At 43.8% G+C, this 25,646-nt stretch overlaps 1 long non-coding RNA gene across 1 annotated transcript; it reads left to right on the forward strand.

Annotated features, from left to right (window-relative positions):
- Positions 1 to 1,409: 1,409 nt before the first annotated feature.
- LOC144302359 (uncharacterized) lies at positions 1,410 to 23,154 on the forward strand. The gene is made up of 9 exons (XR_013369211.1): positions 1,410 to 1,538; positions 2,844 to 2,999; positions 5,533 to 5,629; positions 6,687 to 6,802; positions 7,403 to 7,458; positions 7,534 to 7,686; positions 8,034 to 8,146; positions 8,651 to 9,377; positions 22,891 to 23,154. It is a non-coding gene; the product is annotated as an uncharacterized LOC144302359 (long non-coding RNA).
- Positions 23,155 to 25,646: the final 2,492 nt, after the last annotated feature.

Below are 25,646 nucleotides of genomic sequence, written 5' to 3' on the forward strand. Positions count from 1 at the left end.
CTCCACAGGGATTTCTAAAGGGGCCTTTTCCCTGAATGGCCTGTGTCAGCAGGATGGGTGTATGATGCTCCCTCATGGGCTTCACAGATGTTATGGAGCATGTGCTGGGTGCCATGCCCTCCCTGGGGAGACTGAGTCCAGTAGAGGAGATGTTTCCAGGCCCATGGGGGTCAAAGAACACCAAATCAGCAGTCCCCAAGCTATCCTGCTTGCTCATCTACCTAGAACACAAAGAAGGTGAGGACGCCTATGGTTTACATGAGACCTTTTGACCAAACAAAGCAATTTATTATGAGAACAGCGAGGCGTTTTATGGGCTGAACTCTGCCCATAAATGCACATGTTGAAATTCTAACTGCCAAATGCCTCAGAATGTGACTGTGTTTGGAGACAGGATTTTTAAAGAGAGAATTAAGTTAAGAGGAAGTCATTTGGGTGGGTTCTATACCAGTACTGAAGAGGAGATCAGGGCACAGAGGTAGACAGGGAAGGTGGGCCCTGTGAGTGGAGCCTGAGATGCACCTGGGGAGTCAGTCCCAGAGCATACCAGCCTGGCCTGGAGTCTTAATCTTTCTTCTCCAGTGTGACTGAAGGCACTGAGCTGCAGAATGGCACATTCAGGGTCAGATTCCAGTTTGTTCCTTGTACCAACAGCTTCTGAATCAAGCAAGGCACTGGCTAAAAATTGAATTTATAGCCACACACGAGACCTACTAAATCAGACTTCCTGGGGAAGAAGCCAGGAATCTAAATTTTTAACAAGCTCTCTAAGCAATTTGGAGACACACTGGGGATTAAGAATCATTGATCGGGTGTCTGGAGGAGTAACGTGGAAGTTGCTGGCAAAGACTTTCCCTGTCCTGTCTCTCCTTCTCTCTTGTTACTTTCCACTTTATTCTAAGTAGGGCATTGTCTTGGTTATTTTGCAAGGTTACAGTCCCTAGCTATAGAAAGTGTGCACATGTGTGCATGTGTGTGTATGTGTGTGCCCTTGCATAAGACCATTTCCTATGAAACCCTTGAGCATCTGCTACATGAAACCGAGACCACCGTTTCTCTGGGGGAAGCCAAAGGAAGCAAAACAAAACAGTTAAAAAAGAAGGCTCAGAAAAGCAGAAGCTGTTTGGATTCAGCAGGGTTAATTTGTAGCCCTCTAAGGTCAAAATCAGGCATGCAAGGCACAATGTAGCAAGGGAAGTAGGCAGCTCTCATGTGGGCAGGGGCCCATTTCAGTGGAACAAGGTCCCTTCTCCTGGCTTTGCTGAAGATATAGGCCTCATTATCAGCCCTTCTGTCTAGGTGACAAAGTTTGCATGAGGGCTGGTCATTGCTCACAACACACAGCAGCTTGTTGCTTGGCAATACATTGCCTCCACTGGCATTATTTCCTCACAGACCTGAGGCACATGCATCTGTGATGTATGTTCTCTCCAGGGGCTATTTATAAGGGGAGGAGATCAGGGCTCAAGCAACGATGGAAGGAGGGTCCTGACAGTGACACCTGGAATGATATAGGACTCGGGACCATGGACAGGCAGGTAGGAATGTGTGAAGGAGAAGCAATTGCCATCTCTGGACCACTTCTAATCCATCTTTGGGGGGTAGTGTCATCTTTTGCTGAACCATACAACTCTTACAGTTCACTCTGGTTGTCTGAGGCTGTGTGTTGAACATGTGTCATCTCAGTGCACTCTGTGAGCCATTTCTACTCCTCATCCAATCAAGATTACAAATAGATTAGGGAGGAGATCTGTGTCAAGTAGGCTTGGAGGCTGTGACTTCCCACAGACATCTTTGCAGCATTCAGGAACATATGTAAACACCTTGGGAACTCAAAAGCTCCAGAATAGTACCAGTAATAATTCTTATTACCACTGTTTTCATTGATTCTGTCCATCTGTTTAAGTCAAGCAGGGAATTTTGCCAGATGCCCAAAGCTCTTCTCACAAGGGGAGGGAATACCTGTGCTAAAATATCTACTCAACTGAACTGCTAGCCATCCAGGGGCAGCATGAATTCTTGGGTTCAGACTTTTGATTTTCTATGAAAATATGTTGCCACTGAAGAGACATTTATTCAAAAATTAGTCATTAAGACAGATATTGCTTTGCACTCTTGGATACAAGGGTAGGGGAAATTGGGGTTGGTCCTGCCATCTTGGAGCTCCCATTTTGGTAAGGAGACACTCACTAATCAGACAATCACACTCAAGAATAGATTAGATGTGCTCTTTGGAGAAGCGTAAAACATGGCACTGAGAACATGTAGCCCAGAACTGGAATTCCTTGTGAGTAGGGGAAGGTCCCTTGTTGAGATGCTCACACTCTGGGAACAGATAGGCTGGGAAACCACACTGGACCTGGGAAGACCATTTAGGTGAAAGATACACTCTTGTGGAATGGTGAAGTGTGTGAGCAGTGGATTGATTTGACAGGTGTCTGGCAGCTGAGACAGACAGGAATTGGTGCTGAGTTGATATTGGAAGAGGAGAGGGAGATGCCAAGGGCCATGCCTAGGCTATGGCTTGTGTAGTTGGTGGGTGGTGGTGCTCTTCACTGAGAAGAGCAATGTTTGGGGCCGTGCTCATGGGGGAGGAGTGGGGTGGACGTGATGAGTTCAGTGTCTGGTGTGTGATGTGTTTAGTTTGAGATTGCCTTGAGATATCCAAGTGAAGATGCTGAGCAAGCACTTAGACATGAGGGTCCAGAGCTCAGAAGTCAGGTCTATGCCAGGAAGGTTCACTTGGGAGTCGGGGGAGGGGGGGCTTGTGTGTATGTTGCTACCATGCTTAAAGTTGCCACCAGAATCTGCATCTTTTATCATCATCATGTGAATTTTTATAGTGATCAGCTCCATTGGACCCAGAATTTCTATGAACGAGGGCCTAAGGAATATGATCTACTTTGTGTTTCTTAAAGACCACACTGCCATGAGGATGTGGAGAAGAGGGGTGCCATACAAGCAAGGAGCCCAAGTACAATGCTATTCTGATAATCTGGGTGAGAGATGTTGTAGGTTGGACTCCTGGTGAGGGTGGGGATAGGGAGCAGGTTGGCTTTGGTTATGTTTTGCAGATGGAGCTAATAGGATTTGCTTAAGGGTGGGATGTAGGACGTGGGAAAAAGACAGAAATCAAGAATAATTATTAGATGTTTTGTTGAAGCAACTAGGACTATGTGCTCCAGGGCATGGTGGGGGGGGCTACTCAAGGGGCAGCAGGTTTGGGGTGGAGTGTGTCATGTCTGAGACACTTGCATTTACATCAAGTGGGGGTGTCAAGGGGATGGCTGGCTGTTTGAGTTCATTGCTGAAGAAAAAGGATTGGCCCCTTGGTTAGCTCAGGACACAGGAACATCTGAAGGAAGGAGAGGGTGTCAAAAATTGGGATCATAGTTGTTGAAGACTTCCTGTCCTCTGAGATGCTGTCTTTGGGACTGGGAGGGTAGCTATGCATCTCCAGGCCTAGCTCTCTCTCTCCCCTCTTTGGCTCCATGCACATGTGATTATCCAGATAAATAAAGTTGAGATGAAGGCCAAAGCAGACTTGAATGTTTCCATTAATCCTGTTTGTTCCTTCATCCCTCATCCTTTTAAGGTATCTGAGAGAGAAGCCAAGGGCGAGAGAGGACTGGCCTTGTCATAAGTGTCTGCATAGAGGGGAGTGAAAATGTTTTACCAGAGCTCCATGCATAGCCTCTCCTCCCAAGTGGCCTCATTGAACAGATTAAAAGATTGCTTGATCTTTGGGAAATCCTGAAGATGATGGAGACGCAGTCCAAATCACTCTTTCTGTGTCTTAAACAGACCGCTTCCTGGCTGCTGTGGCCAGCTGCTTTTCCAGAAACTTCTTGCCATTATCTCAAGAGTTAATTCTACTCTCTGTAAGGACAACTCCACTCAGGCACTCATACTGTCCTAACAATCAGTTTGATTCTGTCCCAGAACTCTGGATTTCCCCCTCAGGACCCATGGGAGGAGCAGTGTTTTGGGGAAAGTTCATAGAGGTGGCCAGTATGTCCCCTAAGCTGTTTTTCTTCTGTTTTCATGGACCTTCATGCACATACATTTACACAGTAAATGTAGCTACTTGTGAAACTGTGACCCATGCTTATTGTAAAATATCTCTCAGCCCTCATGATATTCAGGATATAGAGATGGTGGGAGTGGCCTGTAACCTCCTGATCAGCTGTGTTTTAATTGGTTGGGTTCCCAGATGTCAGATTTCTCTAGAGTCGTGATGTTACCTTCCCGGAGAGCCTGCTGCATGGACCCCCTCCTGCAGGGAGCCACGCTCCATTTGTTCTACACCACACCAAGACATATTAGATTGCGTATGGTCCTTGCAAATAGTTGACAATTTCCAGTCCAGAAAACTTGCCAGCTGGGCTGAGCCCCAGATCCAATGTCTCCCTTTGAAGAGAAGTGGAACAAACCATGAGATGGACGCCTCCTCCGGTCTACAGGGGGTTTCCTTGTGTGGCTTCATTGCTCAGGTGCAGGCTGGAGCAGGGACTCTGGGGCAGACCGGGAATGGTGTCATCAAAGTCAGGCACTGGTCCTTCCAGGACCTGAGGAACCTGCATCCTTGGTGCTCTGGGCTGGGCAGCCTCTGATCGCTTCTAGTGGAGCCCCCTCCCTCTGTCTCTGGGTGGCATGTGGGCCTCAGCCCAAGGCCACTGCAGATGGGGAGAGCAAGTGACCAGCTCTGCTTTTGGCCCAGCTGTCCAGGTTGCTGTGCCACTTCCAGGATGAGAGCTGTTAGGAACAAATCACGGGAACATAGGGCATTCCTGCCAGTTTCCAGTCCTGACCTCCATCCAGTCTCTAAGTCACTGGACTATTTTTAAAACATTTTGGTGGGGGGACATACATTCAGGCATTTCACAGTTTTGATGTAAGAATTTTCTCCCCCTCCTTCCCTGCTACATCCTTTTCCTCCTTCTCCTTCTCTTTTCCTCCTCTTCCTTCTGTGGAATCCCTCACTTCTTTTCTCTGGCCACTAATCCATCTATAGAACCCCCGGAATAAGATCTCATGGTATTTGCAGCACTGTGAAGCTGGGTGACATAAATCAAATCAAATAGGGCTTGATTTTCTGCTTTATCTTTTGGGGACTTTGTTCCTGTACTCTTGTCGCTGATTGATTTAAGACAAATGATGTGATCTTTAATTTGCAAGTTTCCTACTTCAGCATTGCTTCCCTGATTGAATAACCCATGACCTAATACTTCTCCTGAGAAGAATTTCCCTAAAGGTCATTAACACAAGGGTATCAAAAGTCATTTTCAAAATCAAATGTATTTCCATTGCTATAAATCTTCATTTTGATTACCACACAAGAGTTTCCTGGAAATCTTTTATGGTCTGTTTCAAATTCAATTAGATAAGATTTGACATAGTTTTCAAAGGGCCTCAGAATGAGAGGACCAAAACTTTCTTGGATATTGTTGCCGGTAAAGTATCTGCATGCCCCAACAGAATTATTTCTTATATTATATTCATTTACTTTCTGGATTAATTTTATGGTGGAAGAAACTGACTGCTGATTTCTTCTGGGAAACACATAAGAAGTCCGGATTTTAATGTATTCTTTCCTTCTGCCAAGAAAACTTCACAAAGTCTCAGCTTTGTGAGTATATATAACCCGGATCTCGGAATTCATTTGTGGAGTAGCCTAAATTCAATCCGTGAAGCCAAATCCTAAAGTCCCTGTATATGCAAAACTTTCACTAGAGTTTAAATTAATTGATAAATAGTTGCATCTTTATATTTCAGGTTATTTCAGAAGGTTCATGGGTTGCCTGCAATTTCTAAGATGGCTAATGATGAATGGCTATCTTTAACAAAGAGGCTTACATCATTCATGAAACACTTGCCTATTTATCACAGTTATTAGTCAAACTTGTACTGAGAAAGCCACCAGATAGATGACCCAAACCTTGTAGCAGCTGAAGATATGACAGTTCAGCTGTTAGAGGTTGTAGGAAACAATTAACCTGGTTGCTAGGAGGCTTACTTCTCCAATAAAGAACCTGGAAGTGCAGGACGGCTACAATGGGCTCAGTTGGGAGTGTCTCTGGTGAGTCTCTCTTGGGAGACTGTCCAGCTATTATAGGGAGACCACTTCTCCTGAATGGACTGATTTTGTCAAACCTTAACCATTACGAGGTACGAGGTACATGCCTAGGCCCTTGGTTTTGGCGCAAACTAGTCCTAGCATTCTTTTCTCATCAAATGTAGTATCAGGTTTCCTACTCATGAAATAGTATTTTTTTAAAAAGATTTTATTTATTTTAGTGAGTGAGCGAGAGAGACAGCATGAGTGGGAAGGGGCAGAGGGAGAGGGAGAAAGAGACTCTCAAGCAGATTCACGCTGAGTGTGGAGCCCGACTCGGGACTCTGTCCCAGGACCCTGAGATTGTGACCTGAGCCAAAACCAAGATCGGACACTTAACTGACTGTGTCCCCCAAGGTGCTCCTCACTAAAGTATTAATAAAAAACCACAGCTGGGAACACTGGAGACCCCACTGTCTACCCCACATGCTGCCAGGGGTTGGCCGAATGACAGCCTGCACTGATGGGAAGTGAGGCCTACCCCTTTGGGTGTGGTCCTTCCTGAACTCCCAAGCCCCAAAATCCTGTGTCCCAGATCCTCTTCCATCCTTTCCCACTGATTGGAATGTAGGTGATGGAGCCACATGGTGGAACAGACCTGGATTCCCATGAGAGCTCCTGAAGCAGAGTGGTTCCACCCACGGCTGGAGACAGCATGATGGGTTCATGAGGAACTTCCTTTTGAAGGTACTGCATTTTGGGGTTTCTCAGGTTAGAATTATTAACTTGTACTCTAATGAACACGCTGAATCAGTTCCTAAGGCTTCTGTAGCAAAGCACCACAAACTGGTGGCTTAAACAACAGAAATTTATTATCTCATAGTTCTGGAGGCAAACGGTAAAATCAAGGCGTTAGCACAGCCATGACCTTCTGAAATCTGCAGGGGAGTCTTCCTTGCCTCTCAGCTTCTGGGGGTCCACTGGTAGTCTTTGGTGCTCCTTGGCTTGCAGAAGCATCACCTCCATCTTTACCTGTTGCTTTCCCAGTGTCTTCACATTTCTTCCCTCCGTGTCCTAATTTTCCATTCTGATAAGGGCCCCGGTTGTATTTGTTTGGAGCCCATCCTAATGACTTCATCTTAACTCGATTACTTCTGTAAAGACCCCATCTCCAAATACGATCACATTCTGAAGTACTAGGGGTTGGGACCCTAACATATCTTTTTGGGAGACATGGTTCAGCCCATAACACACACCAATGTTAACTGAGGCCTTATGGTGCCCCACGCATCTCTCTGAGCATTTACACAGATTATCTTATTCTGTTCTCATGGTGACTTCATGAAGGAAGTACTCTTGCTGCTGCTTCGTAGGCTAACGAAACAGAGGTGCAGAAGGATGAGGTAATGCTCCAGGTCACAGGGACGAGAGGTGAGTCAGTCCAGACCCCACGCTGTGTGGTCTTTTCCATCTCTCAGGATGGAGCTCTGGCCATCAGGAAGCAGAGCAGACAGACCAGGCTGTCCCTGGGGATCCTGTGTGCCACTGAACACTCCCTGATGACCTGAGACGTGGGCCTGCTTTGCTCTGAGAGGCCGTAGGGAGATCCCAGGGCACATGTGCTAAGAGAGGTGAGTGGACCTGGAGCTCCCCACTTTGGTCTTTTCGGGGGAGCAGGAAGGCCACAGTGAAGTTCTCTGCCTTGACCCTGGCTGTGGATTTCCTGTGTAGGTGGTGGGTTTCTGTGGCCCACCTTGTGGCCTCCCCTGTGGCCACCTCTGTGTCTCTGGGAGCTTCCCTTTCTGTTCCTTGCTGGGTCCCATGGGCTTCTACAGGGTCAGAGCTCAGCTCTGGGGCAGAAATCCAGGTTCTTCTCTGTCTGTAGTGGAACTACTTGGGGCGGGGGTGGAGGGTGAGTGCTCCGTGGGGGGTGTAGTGCCAGGTATGACAGCAGGCTGCCACTGCACCTGGGTAACAGAGCTGAAATGCCGGTGGGCAGCAGTGGGCCGCGTGGGGCGAGATCGTCACTGCGTGTTCTTGCGGCTGCGGGGTATGCTGGAGAGGCTGAGTCCGCTGCCCGGGGAACCCGCGGTAAGGATGGCATCTCCCGACTCATGTCCAGGGGAAGGGTTTGTCCCCGCCGCGTTTAGAGAGGTCCTACCCTTACTGAACTGAGCTACTGCCCCCCCCATCCCGCCTTCCAGCCCATGAGCTTTGAAAGCAGTTTCAATTACAAACGCCATCAGATCTAAATCAGGCACTGAGGAAAGCAGCCTGCCTCTAATCAATCACCGCAGTTCGCGGCTTTATGCCCCGACTGGCAAAAAATAGATTCAGGCCGTTCAATCCGAGGCTGAGCCAAGGCCGAGCGGGGCGGCGGGGGCGGGGCTGGGGCTGGGGCTGGCGCTGGGGCTGGGGCGGGGCTGGGGCGGGGCTGGGGGCGGGGCTGGGGGCGGGGCTGGGGCTGGGGCAGCGGCGGGGGCGGGGGGCTGGGGCGGGGCTGGGGCGGCCTGCACCTGCCGCGGTGCGGAGTTCCCGGGCCGCCGCGGGCCGGTCCCGACCGCGGGTTTCTGACGGACATTTCTCGTTTACAAGGTGACCCGAGCACAGAACCTTTCAATGAGCCCTTAGATCCGGGGGCGCGCCGCGCGGGGTGCCTGTCCGCGTCCTCGCCTTCTGCGGCGCTCTGTTGCCATGGCAACGCTCCCAACGACGGCTCGGCGGCGGCTCGCAGCCACGTAGTGAATATTCCGATAAGACGGCGGGGTTAGAAACTGCGTTGCCGATGCGTGTTGTTATTCAGGGTCAGCGTTACGAGGTGCTGGGCAGGGGGGTGGGAGTGGAGAAAGAGAACTTGTTTATCTTCTGGCTAAAATACAGAAGCACAAGTACCAAACTCTAGAAAATACCCCAGGAAGTGTGAATGCTCCTCAGCTGTTGTCTTGACTTTATTAATATCAAATAGTTCCAGGGAGGTAGAAAGAATATGGGATTATCTTTATTAACAAGTAATATTGCTATAATATTGTCTTGCCCATCTATTTGTTTAATAATACTGAGTCACCAGGGAATGTGATTAAAAAGCTGAGATCCAGTCAACATGTAATTAATAGTCTTCTGAGCAGTAGGGGCACATTCAAGCTGCCCTGGTCTTATGAACACGTTTACACCTTCCTGTGAGGACATTTCGGGATGAACAAATCTGAGGGTCGAAGCTATGTCTATGAAAAAAAAAAATCTGCTCCTCCAACACACTGGTGATAGTCATCTTTCAGGGAGTTCCAGAAGAGAAGTAATGGGAACTGGTCAAAGGCAGATTCAGGTAAAACCTTTCTCTGTCCTCTGGTCACTTGGGTCTTGGATTCCTGGAGGGCTGTCAGGTGTTGGTCGGTCCCACTGCTGGTTGGCAGGGCGAGGCTGGTGCCAATGCACAGTACAGTCTGGGCCAGAGGGTGAGAAACTGGGCTTCTTTTCACTTGAAGATTTAGTTCTGTGAGGGCATCATAAACTGCCATTTGAGTCCCTAGATCCTCACAGGGAAATCATTCCGTAGTAATGGGGCTGCTTCAAGATAGAGGGAAGACTTGCCACATCAATACTTATAGGACTATTTCATTAAGTGTTAAATAACTATTGTAATTACATTACCTGCAGCTTACTTGATTATTTAATTCAGCCTGTTGAGGAATTAATTACTATTTAATCAGTGCTGTCATTTAGAGGACAGACATAATCACCGAGGCTCTGTGCTGGTAATGACACACTACTATTCTTTTTCTCCATCTGATATGGTCTAACAGCTGGAGGCCATGTTCCCATCAGACATTGGATCCTGCAGATCCAGACAAATGTGGGCTGGGTGTTGGCAGGGCACCTGCAGAAAGCCACTTAAGGTGTATTTGCAAATCTCAGGGGGTCATTGTCCGGCGGGCCCGGAGCTGTTTCTACCGTCTGAATGGATGGAAGGGGCAGGAGCATCTTCCATAGTAAAAGTCGCAGCAGAAACCTGTGGCTAGTCAAGGCTACGAGGTAGAAAAGGAAAGACATATTTTAAAATTTCCAGTGGGCCGGTATTGCTTAAAGGGAAAAGCTTAAAACATCCGTTCTGTGAAAGAAACTGTCAAGAGAATCAGGAGACAAGCCACACATTAGAAGAAAATATTTGCAAAAGACACATATGATATATCCCAAGTATACAAAGAACTTGTATAAAATTGAACAATAAGAAAATGAGCAGCCTGATTAAAAAATGGGCCAAAGACTTGAACAGACCCCTCACCAAAGAGTATACACAGATGGCTAACAAGCATGTGAGAAGATGCTTCATATCGTGTACCATCGGGGAAATGCAAATGGAGCAACAATGAGATACCACTGCACACCTATTAGGAGGGCCAACATCCAGAACCCTGATAGCACCAAATGCTGGCGAAGATGTAGAGCAACGGGAACTCTCACTCACTGCTGGTGGCGATGCAGCATGGCGCATCCACTTTGGAAGACAGTTTGGCAGTTTCTTACAAGACTGAACATACTCTTAACATATGTTCCAGAATTCGTGGTCCTTGGTATCCACCCAAAGAAGTTGTAAATTTATGTCCACACAAAAACCTGCACACAAATGTTTATAGCAGCTTTATTCATAATTGCCAAAACTTGGAAACAAGCAAGATGCCTTCAGTAGGTGAATGGATAAGTAAACTGTAATATATCCAGACAATGGAATATTATTCAGTGCTAAAAAAAAAAAAGAGCTATTCAGCCATGAAAAGACATGGAGGAGCCTTAAATGCATACTACTGAGTGAAAGAAGCTAATCTGAAAAGGCCACATACAGCATGATTCCAACTATATGACATTCTGGAAAAGGCACAACTCTGAGTCAATAAAAAACAATGATTACCGGGTACTGGGGGCCAGGGAATAAGAGGCACACAGAAACAGCCCTGTAGTGGTGGATGTGCATCATTACACATGGCGAAAACCCTGAGAGGCACAACATCCAGAGTAGACCACAATGTAAACTATGACCCCCCGAGGGTAGTGGTGAGTCACTGCAGGTTCATCATTCCAACAAATGCCATCGCTCTGGTGTGGATGTTGATAGTTGGGTGGGGGGCGTTATACAAGTGTCAGGGCAGGGACTCCATGGGAACTTCATACTTCCCACACAACTGTTCTGTGAACCTAAAACTGCCCATAAAAATAAGGCTTGTTTATTTAAAAAAGTAATACACAAGAGCAAAGGCATGTAACTGAATGAACTTACTGTGGAGACTTCATGATTATTGAAGAATCAACCCTTTTAATTGTGGGTAGCTACATATTCGTGGCTCTTTGCACAGAGCTGACCATGGCTTGGACTAATCGTGCAAGGTGGGTGTACATACAAGTGAGGACCTGGTGGTGAGCCAGCTTCTTGTCACTTCTTGTGAGGCTGCTGGAAAAATCATGATGCTGGCCGAGGTCTCTGGCCAGATCATGATGGGGTTTTCTTTTTTCTTTTTTTAAAGATTTTATTTATTTATTCATGAGAGACATAGGGAGAGAGAGGCAGAGACATAGAGGGAGAAGCAGGCTCCTCCAGTGCAGACGGATGTGGTACTCTATCCTGGGTCTCTGGCTCAACCATGGAGCCACCCAGTCATCCATGGTGGAGTTTTCAAGTGTTTTGGGGTTCAGTTGGTCAGCAAAATCTGAAAGAAATATGACTATGAGACTCGAGAAAGGAGTGTATTTTTCTACATCACCTCTGGGCATCTGCTCCCTGTGGGGAGTGAATGGTTTCCCTCTGATTGGCATGAGAGGCCAATGTTAAATCAAGTGACACCTAGAAAGTGCTGAAGAAGTTTTTCTGTGGAAAAATTTTCAATTACATTCAATATACAGTAGCCTCCATTCACCTGATTATAATGCTATAATTTATTGAGTGCCTCATATGTGTCAGGGATATTTTTTAATCAAACCGAGTGAGAAAGTACTTGTAAATGGGGACAGGAGGCTCACAGAGGTCAAGTGGCTTTCCTAAGGCGCTATGCACAGTGAGGCTGAAGTGGGGATTCCAACTCTCTGGCAAACTCCAAGGCCGCTGCGGTTTCCAGCGGGTCTCCTGTAGTCTACCTCCCGCTCTGACTCAGCACTGGGAAATTCCAGCTCAGTCACTCAGTACTCTTTAAACCACCTGGCAGAGGTCATTGACCATCTTCCAAAAAGGCCTGCTTTAGCGATCAGAAATCTATGGGTGATGACGCAAGTGCGGATAGAGCCAAATGTTGAAGTCAAGCTCTCTTTCCTTCACCTAAGAGATGCCATTTGTCGCCAGTGGACATGCTAGCTCTATTTGCTGCTGCACCCAGCTTGATAAACGAATGTCTGATTCAGGACACCTTGGGATTCCTAACAACCCCCACAGCCCTCATCAACAGGCAGAAATTCCCCCATAGGTTGCTAGGATCTTGGAACTCATATCACACTGAAGATGGGAACAGTATCTTTATGTCTCTCCTGGAGCCAGAGAGCCCCGTCCAATAACCCACTTTCTTTTCAGTGACTCTAAGTGTCAGGAAGCTCCTTCCTTTATTGTCAGCGGAAACTCCCTTCCCTGTATTTCCTCTTGTCAATAGCTATTCTGCTTTTATAATCACACAGAATGTACCGCTCTCAGTACCTGGCAGCCAGATGGATTTTTGGCCATAGGGTTCAAGACGTCCCTCCAGCATCCTCAGCTATGTCTCATGTGCTGAAGTCAACATTAGGATGTTGATGATGTTGATGTTGACTGAGCCTTGAATTAAGAACTCAGTTTTGATGAGCATGGGCAAGTACCCTTTGCACAAGTTTGCTTAGAGTCCTATAATTTCAACTCACCATATGGGCAAGATGAGTATGGGGAGGGTGGATATGTGTACAAGACAGCCACATTTAAGATTATCTCCAAATCAAGAAGTGAGAGGCCTTTTTTTAAAAAAGATTTTATTTATTTATGCATGAGAGGTACTCAGAGAGAGGCAGAGACATAGACAGAGGGAGAAGCAGGCTCCCTGTGGGGAACCCGACGTGGGACTCTATCCCAGGACCCGGAATCACACCCTGCGCCAAAGGCAGACCACAACCACTGAGCCACCCGGTGCCCCCAAGACGTGAGAGGTCTTATCCCAGTGTCCCCCAGCTGGCCTAGACTCTCCCTAAATTCCATGGCTGCTTGACTTCTTACTTTCTATTGTTACCCTCTGTATCCCGGTGGGGACCATTACACTATCTCAACCTTGATAGGCAGAAAGTGGACAGGCTGATTTAACTTGTGCAGACCTTAGTGAGAATGTACAAAATGCCTCATCCTTGGTTTCACATTTTTAAGAGAATTCAATGAATCGAGTGGTATTTCCTCTGTAGTATCTCCGTATGGGAATACTCTGTGTATGTTGCCTCGGGAATTATAAAGTCCAACTGCCTCCATCTTCTCTCACTCTGCCCCTTTTATCTCTACACTGTGAAGAAATATGAAATAACTATTTTCCTTTATAGGGAGTTCACTGTTTTCTTTAAATATATTTTTCTTTTCTTTCTCGAAGTATGCTCTGGGAGCATAATAGGGAGGAGAATTCATATGCGTTAGATCCTTCATTAATATGGAGTGTAACTTTATCTAGGAATTTCTTTGCAGGTGCAATGATACATTTAAAGGTAAAATTCACATTTTTTTTTCTGCTGATGACCATCTGGTATTTGAACAGCACTTTTTACATGGATGTAGGAAAAAAAACCTTTTTTCTTTAACAAGCAAAATAAACAGCTGACTCATTCCTCCTCTCTAATTGTAATTCATTGAAATACTGTATTTGCATCGCCTGATATCTTTTTGTTGCTGCTTTAACTCTAAGATGAATGAGGCTACTGCCTTTATGACATCGAAGCCTTATATCTAATGAGGTCCGAGTTCTAGAATGATGACAGATCGGTGCAGATTATCATAAATGGATGTTGTAAGTGCACTGGAAAAGATCTTAACAGGTGAGGAATTTGTAGTGTTGCTCAAACGCAATCTCATTTCAAGATTCAAATACTGGTATTTTCTAAAAAGTTCAGAGGAAGAAAAGAGGCTTGCTGCAGGGGGAACTGCAGAATGCATAAATTAGCGGGCAACCACACAGGCAGGATCATTTTGAATGTATGATAATCTGTATTTCAGCCTTTACAGTCGCCTCATAAATGAAGGGCGATTTCAGTTTTGCCATCCCTGCAGGAAAGGCTGACATGTTTTGGCATCTTCATTTGAAATGTGCAGGCTGTGTTCAACAGGACTTTTTACCCTAGATTTGTTAACCTATCATAATGAGAATCTATAATGCAGAGGGAGTTTTGGGTTTTGTAGCTGAGCACAGGGTGCAATGAGATTGAGAATACATTTTCTTGGCATAGAGGATGAATTATGATTTCTATAATGGGCTGCAGTTCCCTGTAAAACACTTCCTATTTATTGAAAGTAAACGCTAAATTGTTAACAGTGTATTTCTCTGCATTTCTCAAATTATTATTTTATGGCAAGAAATGAAATATGGATTGCAGTCTTAAAAGCCTTTATACTAAGCATCAATTCAAAACAGTTTGCTGCAGCAAGGCACGAATCAATGGATGGCAATGGTGTGCACCCAGCAATCCCAAAGCACCAAATTGCAGACTTGTTTGCTGTAGCCTTTGGCTTGGGCCACTAGCCCATGATGTATTTGCTGAACTTGGCTCAGGGGAGCTGTGAACCCAAATGATGGCCACATCCTATGTAAATGCAGTTGAACTCTGTGTGACAGTTGGTAAGTCAGGTGGGTGAGTGTGTGTGTGTGTGTGTGTGTGTGTGTGTGCTGTGTATGACAAGACTGTGATTCATGTTTAATTTGGCTGTGCAGTTTTCATGGTACCTTTGTGACACTTTTGTTTCTTCCTGTGGAGTTGAGCTACATTTGTGGCTGCCACTGGCTTGAACCCTAGAACATTCGTCCAAGCTGCACAGACATGCACCCATGGGTGTGAAGGGGAGTTTTGGCAAACCACAGTGAGTCCAGGAAGAAGGAGAGTGGCAGGATTGCACATGTAGCCTCAGGGTGCAACAGAAGGCTAATGCTGGAGATAACTGGTTGATTCCATGCATGTCACCCATCTAAGGGTCTTGAAGCCGAGCGGAGCCACAGAGCTATGGATTGGTTTCCTGTGGGTGCCAGACGAAATAACACAAAGTAGCACAACTGGTGGCTGCTGGCTATCCTTGGGGATACTTGGCACCCTTACTTGTAGTCACATCACTGCAACTTCTGCCTGAGTCTTCACATGGTGGTGTGTGTGTGTGTGTGTGTGTGTGTGTGTGTGTGTCCAAATTTCCTTCTTCTTCTAGGAATAATGATTGAGTTAGGGCTTACTCTAGTCCACTATGATCTCATCCTAACTTGATTACAATGATCCTCCTCTCCCACTGGTATATCCATCACTGCCCTCTACTTCTACTCATTTTAAGACTCCCCTCCAAAATTTTTAGCAGCATTTTTGAGGCAAAATTGACGCAAAACACTAAACATATTAAATGTACACAATTTGATGAGTTTGGAAATACATAAACACCCATGTTACCAACACACAAATCACATATATATCAATCAACCTTCAAAATTTTCCTTGTGCTTCCTCCCTTGTTTGTGGTAAGAACTCTTATCATGGGATCTACTCTCTTAAATATTTAAGTGTACAATACAACACTATTGACCACAGTTGCTCTGTGTACAGGAGATCTCTAGAATGTATTCATCTTGCTTAACTGAAACTTTATACCAGTTGAATAATTCCCCACTTTCCTCTCCCTGCAGTCCCTAATAACTACCATTCTATTCTCTGCTTCTATGAGTTTGACTGCTTTAGATATCTAATTTAAGTGGAATCACACAGTATTTTCCTCTGTGCCTGGCTTGTTTCACTTAGCATGATGTCTTTCAGGTTCATCCATGTTGTTGCAAATGATAGAATTTCCTTTTTAAAGGCTGAATAATATCCCATTGCATGTATAGACCACATTTTCTTTATCCATTCATCTGTCAATGGACATTTGGGTTGTTTCCATATCTGCCTATTGTGAGTAATGCTGCAATGAACATGGGAGCACAGATATCTCTTTGAGATTCAGATTTCAGTTCTGTTGGGTATATGCCCAGAAGACCAATGGAACAGAATAGAGTCCAGAAATAAATGATGCATATACGGTCAACTGCTTTTCAACCAGGGTGCCAAGAATACATAATGGGGAAAGAACAGTCTGTTCAAAAAGTGGTGTTGGGAAAACTAGATATCTAATGTGAAAGAATGAAATAGGATCCTTATTTTACTTTATAAAAAGAAAACTCACTTCAAAACAGTTAAAGATGTAAATGAATGTCCTGAAATTAAAATTGTCGAGGAGAAAACATAGGGGAAAAGCTTCGTGACAGTGGGCTTGGCAATAACTCCTAGAATATGACACCAAAAGCACAGGCAATAAAAGAAAAATTAGACAAGTGGAACTATGTTAATCTAAAAAGCTCCTGAACAGCAAAAGAAACAACAGAGTAAAAAGGCAACCTATGGAATGGAAGAAAATATATTTGTGATAAGGGATTAATTTCCAAAATATACAAGGAATTCCTACAATTCAATAGTGAAACAAAAATAAAAACCAAAAATCCAATGTTGAAAATGGGCAAAGGACCTGACCAGATTGCCAAAGACACACAGCTGACTGGATAGTGAACAAAAAGATGCTCAACATCACTCACTATCAGGGAAATGCAAATCAAAACTGCAACAAAATGTCACCTCATACATGTTAAGATAGCTGTTATCAAAAAAAGATAAAAATTGTCAAGGATGTAGAGAAATTGTACACTGCTGGTGGGAACGTCAGATTGTGCAGCGTCTATGAGAAAGAATACGGAGATTCCTCAAATAATTAGAAGTGTAACTACTATATGAGCCAAGAAAAGTCGAGCTAAGGGTTTGCTAACCTTCTCCACTTTCATCAAAATTGTAAATAGGCCAAGGGGGCACCTGGGTGGCTCAGTCTGACTGAGCATCCAACTCTTGATTTAGGCTCAGGTCATGTTCTCAGGTTGTGAGTTCCAGCCCTGAGTAGGACTCCACGCTCAGCAGGGAGTCTGCTTGGAATTCTCTCTCTCCTTCTCCCTCTGCCCCCCGCACCCCCGCTCAGGCTCTCTCTCTCTCTCTCTCTCTCTCTCTACCCTCTACTCCTCTCTCTCTCTCTCTCCCTAAATAAATAAATATTTTAAAAAAAATTGTAAATAGACAAAGACTTTTTCCAAATAAGGTCAAAATCACAGGTTCCTGGGGACACTAATTTCAACCCACTGTATGCCACATACCTCATTCTTGCCACTGGGCTAAGGTAGAATTAATGTGTGTCACTTCTGAGCTGAGGCACTTAATAGTTGGGTGGAAGATGCTCCAGTGCCCTCTTCTGCTACGTCCACTGTGGAAGATGCATGTTCCAGGTGGGGAAATTATAGGATAGCAGCAGCTCTGCAGAAGTAAGTTACACTGGATGGTTGCCCTGACTTGCACTGGATGTTGTTCAAAGGAGTGAAAAACAAATGTGAGCTGTGTTAAGCCATCCAGGGGGCAGAGGAGCAACTCCTCAGGTTGATGAGGTTGAGGACCACATGGAAATCTGAAAAAATCTTCTTTCAGATTTTCATGCTTGGAGGCCTGTGTCCTCCCCTCTCTTAGTCATGGGCCACCCTCAGGGCACAGGTTCTGTCTTTGCGGGGGGAGCTCCATGTGGTCCAATCTTGCCAGTGATGGTAGCTAGCTGAAGCTCACTAATTCTGAGGCTAGGGATGAAGACCACTTGGCAACATGACTGAAGCCATGGTCTTCGATGTCACCTTAATGCTAAAAAAGCACTATCTTCATATCTATCATTTTTCTCGATGTTTTCTCCCAGATGGCTTAGAATGTGGGTAAGGAATAAAGAGTGACATTCATTAGTCCCTTATAATCCTCCTGGAAACATTATACCTGTAAAAACAAACCAAAGTCTCACAGTAGAAATACTCAAGAGTAGAAAATCACTTTTAGGGTATAAAATATTATTAATACATAACAATATTTTCGTAGTGCTTACTATGTCCTGGGCACATATGCTTGTTTCTCTGCATCCATTTATCCATTGTCATTTAATTCCCATGACAATCTTCAGAAGTAGGTATGGTTTCTCTCCTCATTTATTAAAGATGAGGCACAGAGTTGAAATCTTTCCATAGCAACTAGCTCTACAGTCTATATTCAACTATATTTTCCTCTAACATATGAATTGTTAAAATAAAAATTCCAGTTGAATGACTAGATGAAATCAAGGAAATTGTCTACAACATAGAGGAAAGGACAGACAGGCGATGCCACAGGTTTATTCAAGTAGCCTTTCCATCTCTAGATCAAAAAGTACTTTTCATCATTCTTGTAACTTGCTAGTGTTGCTTGTCACATTTGAGTCCCTAGTCCATGTATGATGTGAAGTAGGGATCCAGTTTTATTTTTCACCATATATTGAGACAAGTTTACCAACAATCCCACTGAGTAATCTTTCTCCAGGATTCATTAGGGCCATTACTATCACATCTGACCTCTCTGTTTTTTCCTTGTTTTTGTTTTTGTTTTGTCTTTTTTTGCCTTTGATTGCACCAGTAACTTATGGTTATTATTACTAGGTCTTTTTAAATGCCTTAATGGTTGATTGAGATATTTCTTAGACTCCTTGTAAAGTTGTTGTTTGTGAATGGTATTACGTTTTTCATAATTTTTTAGTTTCACTCTGTGTTCTGCCCACCTTCCTGAACACTCTAATTTGTTCTTCTAATAGATTGTTGATTATGTTGGCTTCTTTGGGTAGATGTTCATGGCTTCTTGAAATGATGACAATTGTATCTCTTCCTTCCCCCCATTCTTATATTTATTTATTTTTCTTCCTTTTCCTTTCTATTCTTGTTTTGTGTTAGATTTTTATTTGGTAAGTTTTTGCACCTAGTTATAATTATTCTTTGCTTGATTGGAATCATTTGATTCTTTTCTCTTTTAGTCTACTGATGTTATATTAGTAATTTTTAAAGTAGTGAACCATTTTTGCATTCCTAGGATCAATTCCCCCTGCTGATGTTTTATTTTCATTAATATACTATTGGATTTGGTTAGCCACTATTTTATTTAAGGATCTTCATATCTACATTTATGAGTGAATGAGGCTATGCATTTTATTGCTTATGTTGGTCTCCTTATTTTTGGAGTGAATATATGCATGTTTAGAGGTTTGTATTTGTTCTGCAACAACTGTTTCTAGGTGTGGTGGAGCACACTTAGAAAGAAAGCTAAGCCTATTTTGGTTCACTATGTTTATTTTTTTAAAAGGGAAGTCAATTTGCTTAAAATTTACGGATTTATGTAAGATATCTATTTTTTCTTGTGCCAATTGGCATTTTGTATATTTCTAGGAATGCATCTATTTGAATTAAGTTTTTACTGCATGACTAGGTTTTCAAGTTTATCACTGCATAAGTACTGAGATTGACACTCTTCTTATGTTGTTATTATTATTATTTTAAAGCTCCATTTTATCTATGATCATGTTCCCCTTTTTGTTCTTGTTTTACTTTTGCATCTTTTGCTTTTTGCACTGGATCAGTTTGCCAGTGGCCTATCTTAATAATCTTTTCACATACCGGCTTGTGATTGCATGCTCTTTTCTATGATATTTCTCTGTTTTTGTTCTAACCTTCCTATTTATTTTCTGTTTATTCCTTGTTTTTCTTGTTCCATCTCCTAAGTTAACACAAATGTTGTTTTCTGCTGACAGTCAATTCACAGGAAGTTGAGTTAAATGGATAGTGTTGAGACTTTCAGAGAGAACCCAGGGAAGAATCAGAGATCACTCCGTGGAATGGCATTGTGAACATGAACTTCATCCTCCAGCTTACCACCTCTGGCCATGTCTCAGTGCCTGTTTCCTCATTTGGAAATTGAAATTAGAAATGTATCTACCTCATAGGGCTATTGTGTAGTTTGAATTAATTAACGGACCTTTAGGCTTAGAACAGTGCCTTGGCATAATGATGCTCAGTAAATATCAGCAAATGGGGACACCTGGATTGCTCAGCGGTTGGGTGGCTGCCTTTGGCTCAGGTCATGATCCCAGGGTCCAGGATCGAGTCCTGCATTGGGCTTCTGCAAAGAGCCCGCTTCTCCCTCTGCCTATGTCTCTGCCATTCTCTCTGTGGGTGTCTCTCATGAATAAATAAATAAATATTTTTAAAAAGTATTAGCAAATTATGATGATGACAGTGATGATGGTGATGATTAGTACTATTAATCAGGTCTCAAATACTGGGAGGAGACATTCCTTAGAGCTCTCCTTGTGCACTCACCAGCATCCATGTTCTCCTCTTTTTAAGTCTACAACTAGACTATATTTTTCAGATCTTGCATCTAAGTGGGACCACATGACTTTGTGAGACAAAGTAAGATGTGAAATATCCAGGTCAAGGTCAGTAAATGGGGGTGTGCCTTCTCCAGGAATCCCTTTCCCCACTGGCCAGGGGAAGGCAGGGGAGGACAAGGCCCTAGAAGTTGGTGTAAGATTTCATAGAAGGAGTGCATGTCCCTGAATGCATGGAACCCCTCTGCTCACACTTCATGGATGTGATAATAGCAAGAAGTAAACTTTCCCTGTGTGAAGCCACTGAGTTTTAAGGAAGGAGATCCATGCAATATGAAGGAGCCCTCAGAAGTCATCAAGTCTCGTGGCCCTCCAAACTTGTTCTGTATCAGCAACTTTAAAAAACAAACAAACAAACAAACAAACAAACAAACAAAAGCCAATTTTCAGGACTGATGTCCATACTTCTGAATTTCACAGTATAGGTACCAAAAGTCTTTCTAAAAAGCTCCCCTGGAGAAATTAATGAAATCAATTCACTGCATATTTGGGGATCACTATTCATCAACTTTTCATGGAAGTGAATATCCCCTATTCTGGGTTGTTAAGGGGGTGAAGTCTAAAATTCTCCTCAAGAGATGATTTCATAGTCCAAAGCAGTTCTCTCCATATGTTAATGTATGATGCCTTTTTATGAGTCAGCCTTAGCCATGTGTCTAATTCCCTAACCTCTTTCAAGGGTTTGCTTAAACATTACCTTCTCAGTGAAGCCTACTCTGACCATCCTCCTTAAAATTATACCGAGGTCTCTGTTAAATGTTTACACTTTTCATTATTCCATTGCATTTTTCCACCTTCCTAATGCTTCATATAAATTCCTCATATATTGTATCTTACCCTGAGAGGATAGGAGCTCCGTAAGCAAGAATTCCAAGTGTTCGCTGATGTATTCAAGTGCCTAAGACACTGCTGCGCACATGGTAGCTGCTTAATAAGATCTGTTGAATGTATAAGTATATGGCTTCATAATTCACATACTATTTGCAATGCTCAGCCTCCCATAGGCTTCTCCAAACCAAGCCAAACAACTGATTAACATTTAGGGTGAACATAGATTGAATTGTTTTTGAATTTGGCTTTTCCCTTTCTCTATTTTTGAAGAGATCTTTGGAGACTCAGGAGTAAATCTGTCTGGTCTGGACTGAACACAATATTTCATTTGGGTTTTAACCTTCTTATTTGGGTAATAAGCTCGGTACACATTTTGAGTAGTTGGAGAAAGAAACACAATTCTATATATTCTAGGGAACTTTTTTTACATATGTATTCCCCAGTGAATTCTGCAGTTCTGGCATTTTGGGTAAAAAAATCTAATATTTATTTATTTATTTATTTATTTATTTATTTATTTATTTTTAAAGATTTTATTTATTTATTCATGATAGTCACAGAGAGAGAGAGAGAGGCAGAGACATAGGCAGAGGGAGAAGCAGGCTCCATGCACCGGGAGCCCGATGTGGGATTCGATCCCGGGTCCCCAGGATCGCGCCCTGGGCCAAAGGCAGGCGCCAAACCGCTGCGCCACCCAGGGATCCCAAAAAATCTAATATTTAAACAACTAAAACTTTGAGCTTCTAGAACTTTGAGCTACTACTCATTTACTTATTCAAGCATTGATTTTTTTTTTTTTTTGAATGCCAACTGTGTGGCCAGTGTTGTACTGGGAACTGAGGAAGTGTCTCCACAGCTTATGAGCAAATGCGTGTGTGTATGTATATAAGGATTCTTTAAACAATACATTAAAAAAATTTCCATCAACTGGTTGGTTTTGAAAGTGCTCAAAGTGCTCAAGTGTTCTAAAGGGAAAATGGTTGCACCGAATTTTAGAAGTCATTACAGATGTGTTTTACTGACCTGCAGTCAGAATTCCTAGGCTCAGTTAATGGTTTACTGTGACATGTGTTGTGGCCAGAGTAAGCACCTTGACCTCTCAGAGTTGTCATCATTGGGTGTCCTTTTTTGCTTCACAGAGAAGGAGAGGAGATGTGGGATGGGTCTTGGATCCCTTGGATGCTATTTCAAGTATTTTATTACACAGTACCCAGTCCAACTACAAAATCAGAATGACAGTACATGCAAACTTGCAACATGAAAATATATTGTTTTGGATAGTTATTAATAGAAAAAAGAGATGCAATAAAAATGCCTTTAGTAAAGCAATCCTTCATAATTGCAAAATCTCCATGCACTAGAAACTGTCCAGCTCACTCTAGTCACTCAATTGTTGCTCAGATTGACCTAAAATATCTCCCCTATGGCAGGAAATGACACTTCAGACCATATTAGTATGGAAACATAACTGCTTTGTCATTCTTTTTTTCAGGCATTGGAATAATGGAATATTAATATTTTCCTCATCTCTGGGAAGTTTTAAAAGTAAAGCTATTCAAAAAAAAAAAAAAAAAAAAGGGATCCTTGCGTGGCGCAGCGGTTTGGCGCCTGCCTTTGGCCCAGGGCGCGATCCTGGAGACCCGGGATCGAATCCCACGTCGGGCTCCCGGTGCATGGAGCCTGCTTCTCCCTCTGCCTGTGTCTCTGCCTCTCTCTCTCTCTCTCTCTGTGACTATCATAAATAAATGAAAATTAAAAAAAAAAAGTAAAGCTATTCTTGGTAGGTGCTTTGGTTGTGAAAATGTTAGCTCTGGTTTAACATTGCTAATCCCAGAGGGAGGGGATGGAGGACTGTGGGTAAAGTGGGAGACAGGAAAATGTGGGGTGAGAGGGACAGGTTCTCTGGGGCTGAGCAGCCTGAGGAGGGAGTAGGATGGTACATCTTAGAGCCATTGTGGTACATTATGGGTCTCTTGACCTGCTTCCCAGTGTAACCACTTGTACTCTGGCTACAAAAACCACATGCAGGGATCCCTGGGGGGCGCAGCGGTTTGGCGCCTGCCTTTGGCCCAGGGCGCGATCCTGGAGACCCGGGATCGAATCCCACGTCGGGCTCCCGGTGCATGGAGCCTGCTTCTCCCTCTGCCTGTGTCTCTGCCTCTCTGTCTCTCTCTGTGTGACTATCATGAATAAATAAATAAAAAATCTTAAAAAAAAAATAAAAACCACATGCACTGAGATTTCTAGACTTTCCAATAACCTCATGTCCCCAATATGGCATGGAAGCCCCCAAACGACATAGGTCTCAAGATGTGTCTCAGGAACAAAGGATATCCTCATGCTAACCATTGTGGACTTGTAGCCAATAAACAAAGAGGCCACCTAAAGCTGTGGCCAAGCATGGTTTCCTGGAGTCAGAGTGACCAAGAGAGGGAAGGGCCCCGATGATGACTGCGATGGTATGACCTCCATCTCTATCAAGATAATGGCTTAGAGTTGGAAGTAACTAGATTTAAGAGACATTTAACAAATGTTCTTTCTTAACCTCTTGAGTTTGTAGACTGAGATTAATGTCTTGTGTCATTGATTCATGACATCCCTTGGCATGTCCAACAAGGAGGACATCGGAGCCCGAGCCTTCCAAAGGAAAACTGAGAGAACTACACCTATGCCATGAAAATCTATATATCTCCTTGCCACCTGAATGTATGGAAGCATCTAAACATTGGACATCAGGTCACATGAGAAGCACATCAAGAATTCTCACACTACTTTGAGTAGACAAGAAGAATTTCCTGACATGAGCTGTGAGTGTGTTCCCTGTATGCCTGGTTTGCTTGTGGGTCTGGGCACCTTGCATGTGGGTGTGACTCACCCATTGCTTGATGTGATTTGGCAGTTGTTCTTGCAGGTATTAAGGCATGAGCACATTTTGACATTCTTAAAATTAGTATTGTCAATATCTTTTTTTAAATAAATTAATTTTTTATTGGTGTTCAATTTACCAACATACAGAATAACACCCAGTGCTCATCCCGTCAAGTGTCCCCTTCAGTGCCCGTCACCCACTCACCCCCACCCCTCGCCCTCCTCCCCTTCCACCACCCCTAGTTCGTTTCCCAGAGTTAGGAGTCTTCATGTTCTGTCTCCCTTTCTGATATTTCCCACACATTTCTTCTCCCTTCCCTTATATTCCCTTTCACTATTATTTATATTCCCCAAATGAATGAGAACATACACTGTTTGTCCTTCTCCGATTGACTTACTTCAATATCTTGATTGGAAGGCCTTTTCTAGTTTTTGCTTAGCTTCATGAATGGAAGCCTCAGGGAGGAAGGGAAGACTCTTATAGTGTGTGATTTTTCATACATGGACATATTAATGTGGCTATTAACATTTTTGTCTGTTCTGCATAGAAATCCTCTTGATCTACCAAGGTGCACATACAAATGCATTTTTAAAACAAATTTTTGTTGTTGTTATTGTTCCACAAAGCACATTTCACACACCATGCAAAATTTAAAGGCTTTTCTCCTGGCAGGTTTTTTATTTTATTTTATTTATTCATTTGAGAGAGAGAGAGAGAGAGAGCAGGAGCAGGGGGAAGGAGTGGGAGTGGTGGGGGAGGCGGTGGGAAGCAGACTCCGGGCTGAGCAAGGAACCAGACATGGGGCTTGGCCACAGAACCCTGAGTGGGGCTTGATCACAGGACACGGAGATCGTGACCTGAGCCAAAGGCAGATGCTTAACCAATTGAGTCACCTAAGCACCCCTTCTGGCAGGGTTTTTGTTGCCCCACTTCCTTATTCTTTCTGATAGGTCAGGTGGAGTCAGTGAGGCTGTGGGCGGGGCTGCTCCTACAAAGGTGCTATCAGTAAGCTGGTCAGCTGATAGTTATTTTAATATTTCTTGGATTTGAAGAAATGGACCTTATTCATGTGACCTGAGTCCACCTCAGCAGACAAGGGATATGAGGTGGAAGTTTCTCTTGATCAGGTCAGCTGTATAAGCTCCATGGTTTTGAGCTATGAGCCTGTCAGCAGACCTCCACCTTGTATGGCATGTCTGTGAATATGTAATGTGCTCATAAGAAGATCAGTGATGGTTACCAGTGTTGGGTCAAAATTCTACATAAAGCAAGTAATTTCTGAAGTTTTTAAACAATGGAAAGTAGGCACCTGAAAGTATGTTTATTTCACCTCTAACAATTTAGTTGATTATTGCCACTAAAATGAGGAGCTGACGGGG

The sequence above is a fragment of the Canis aureus genome, chromosome 31, assembly GCF_053574225.1.
Source record: "Canis aureus isolate CA01 chromosome 31, VMU_Caureus_v.1.0, whole genome shotgun sequence".
Lineage (NCBI taxonomy): Eukaryota > Metazoa > Chordata > Mammalia > Carnivora > Canidae > Canis > Canis aureus.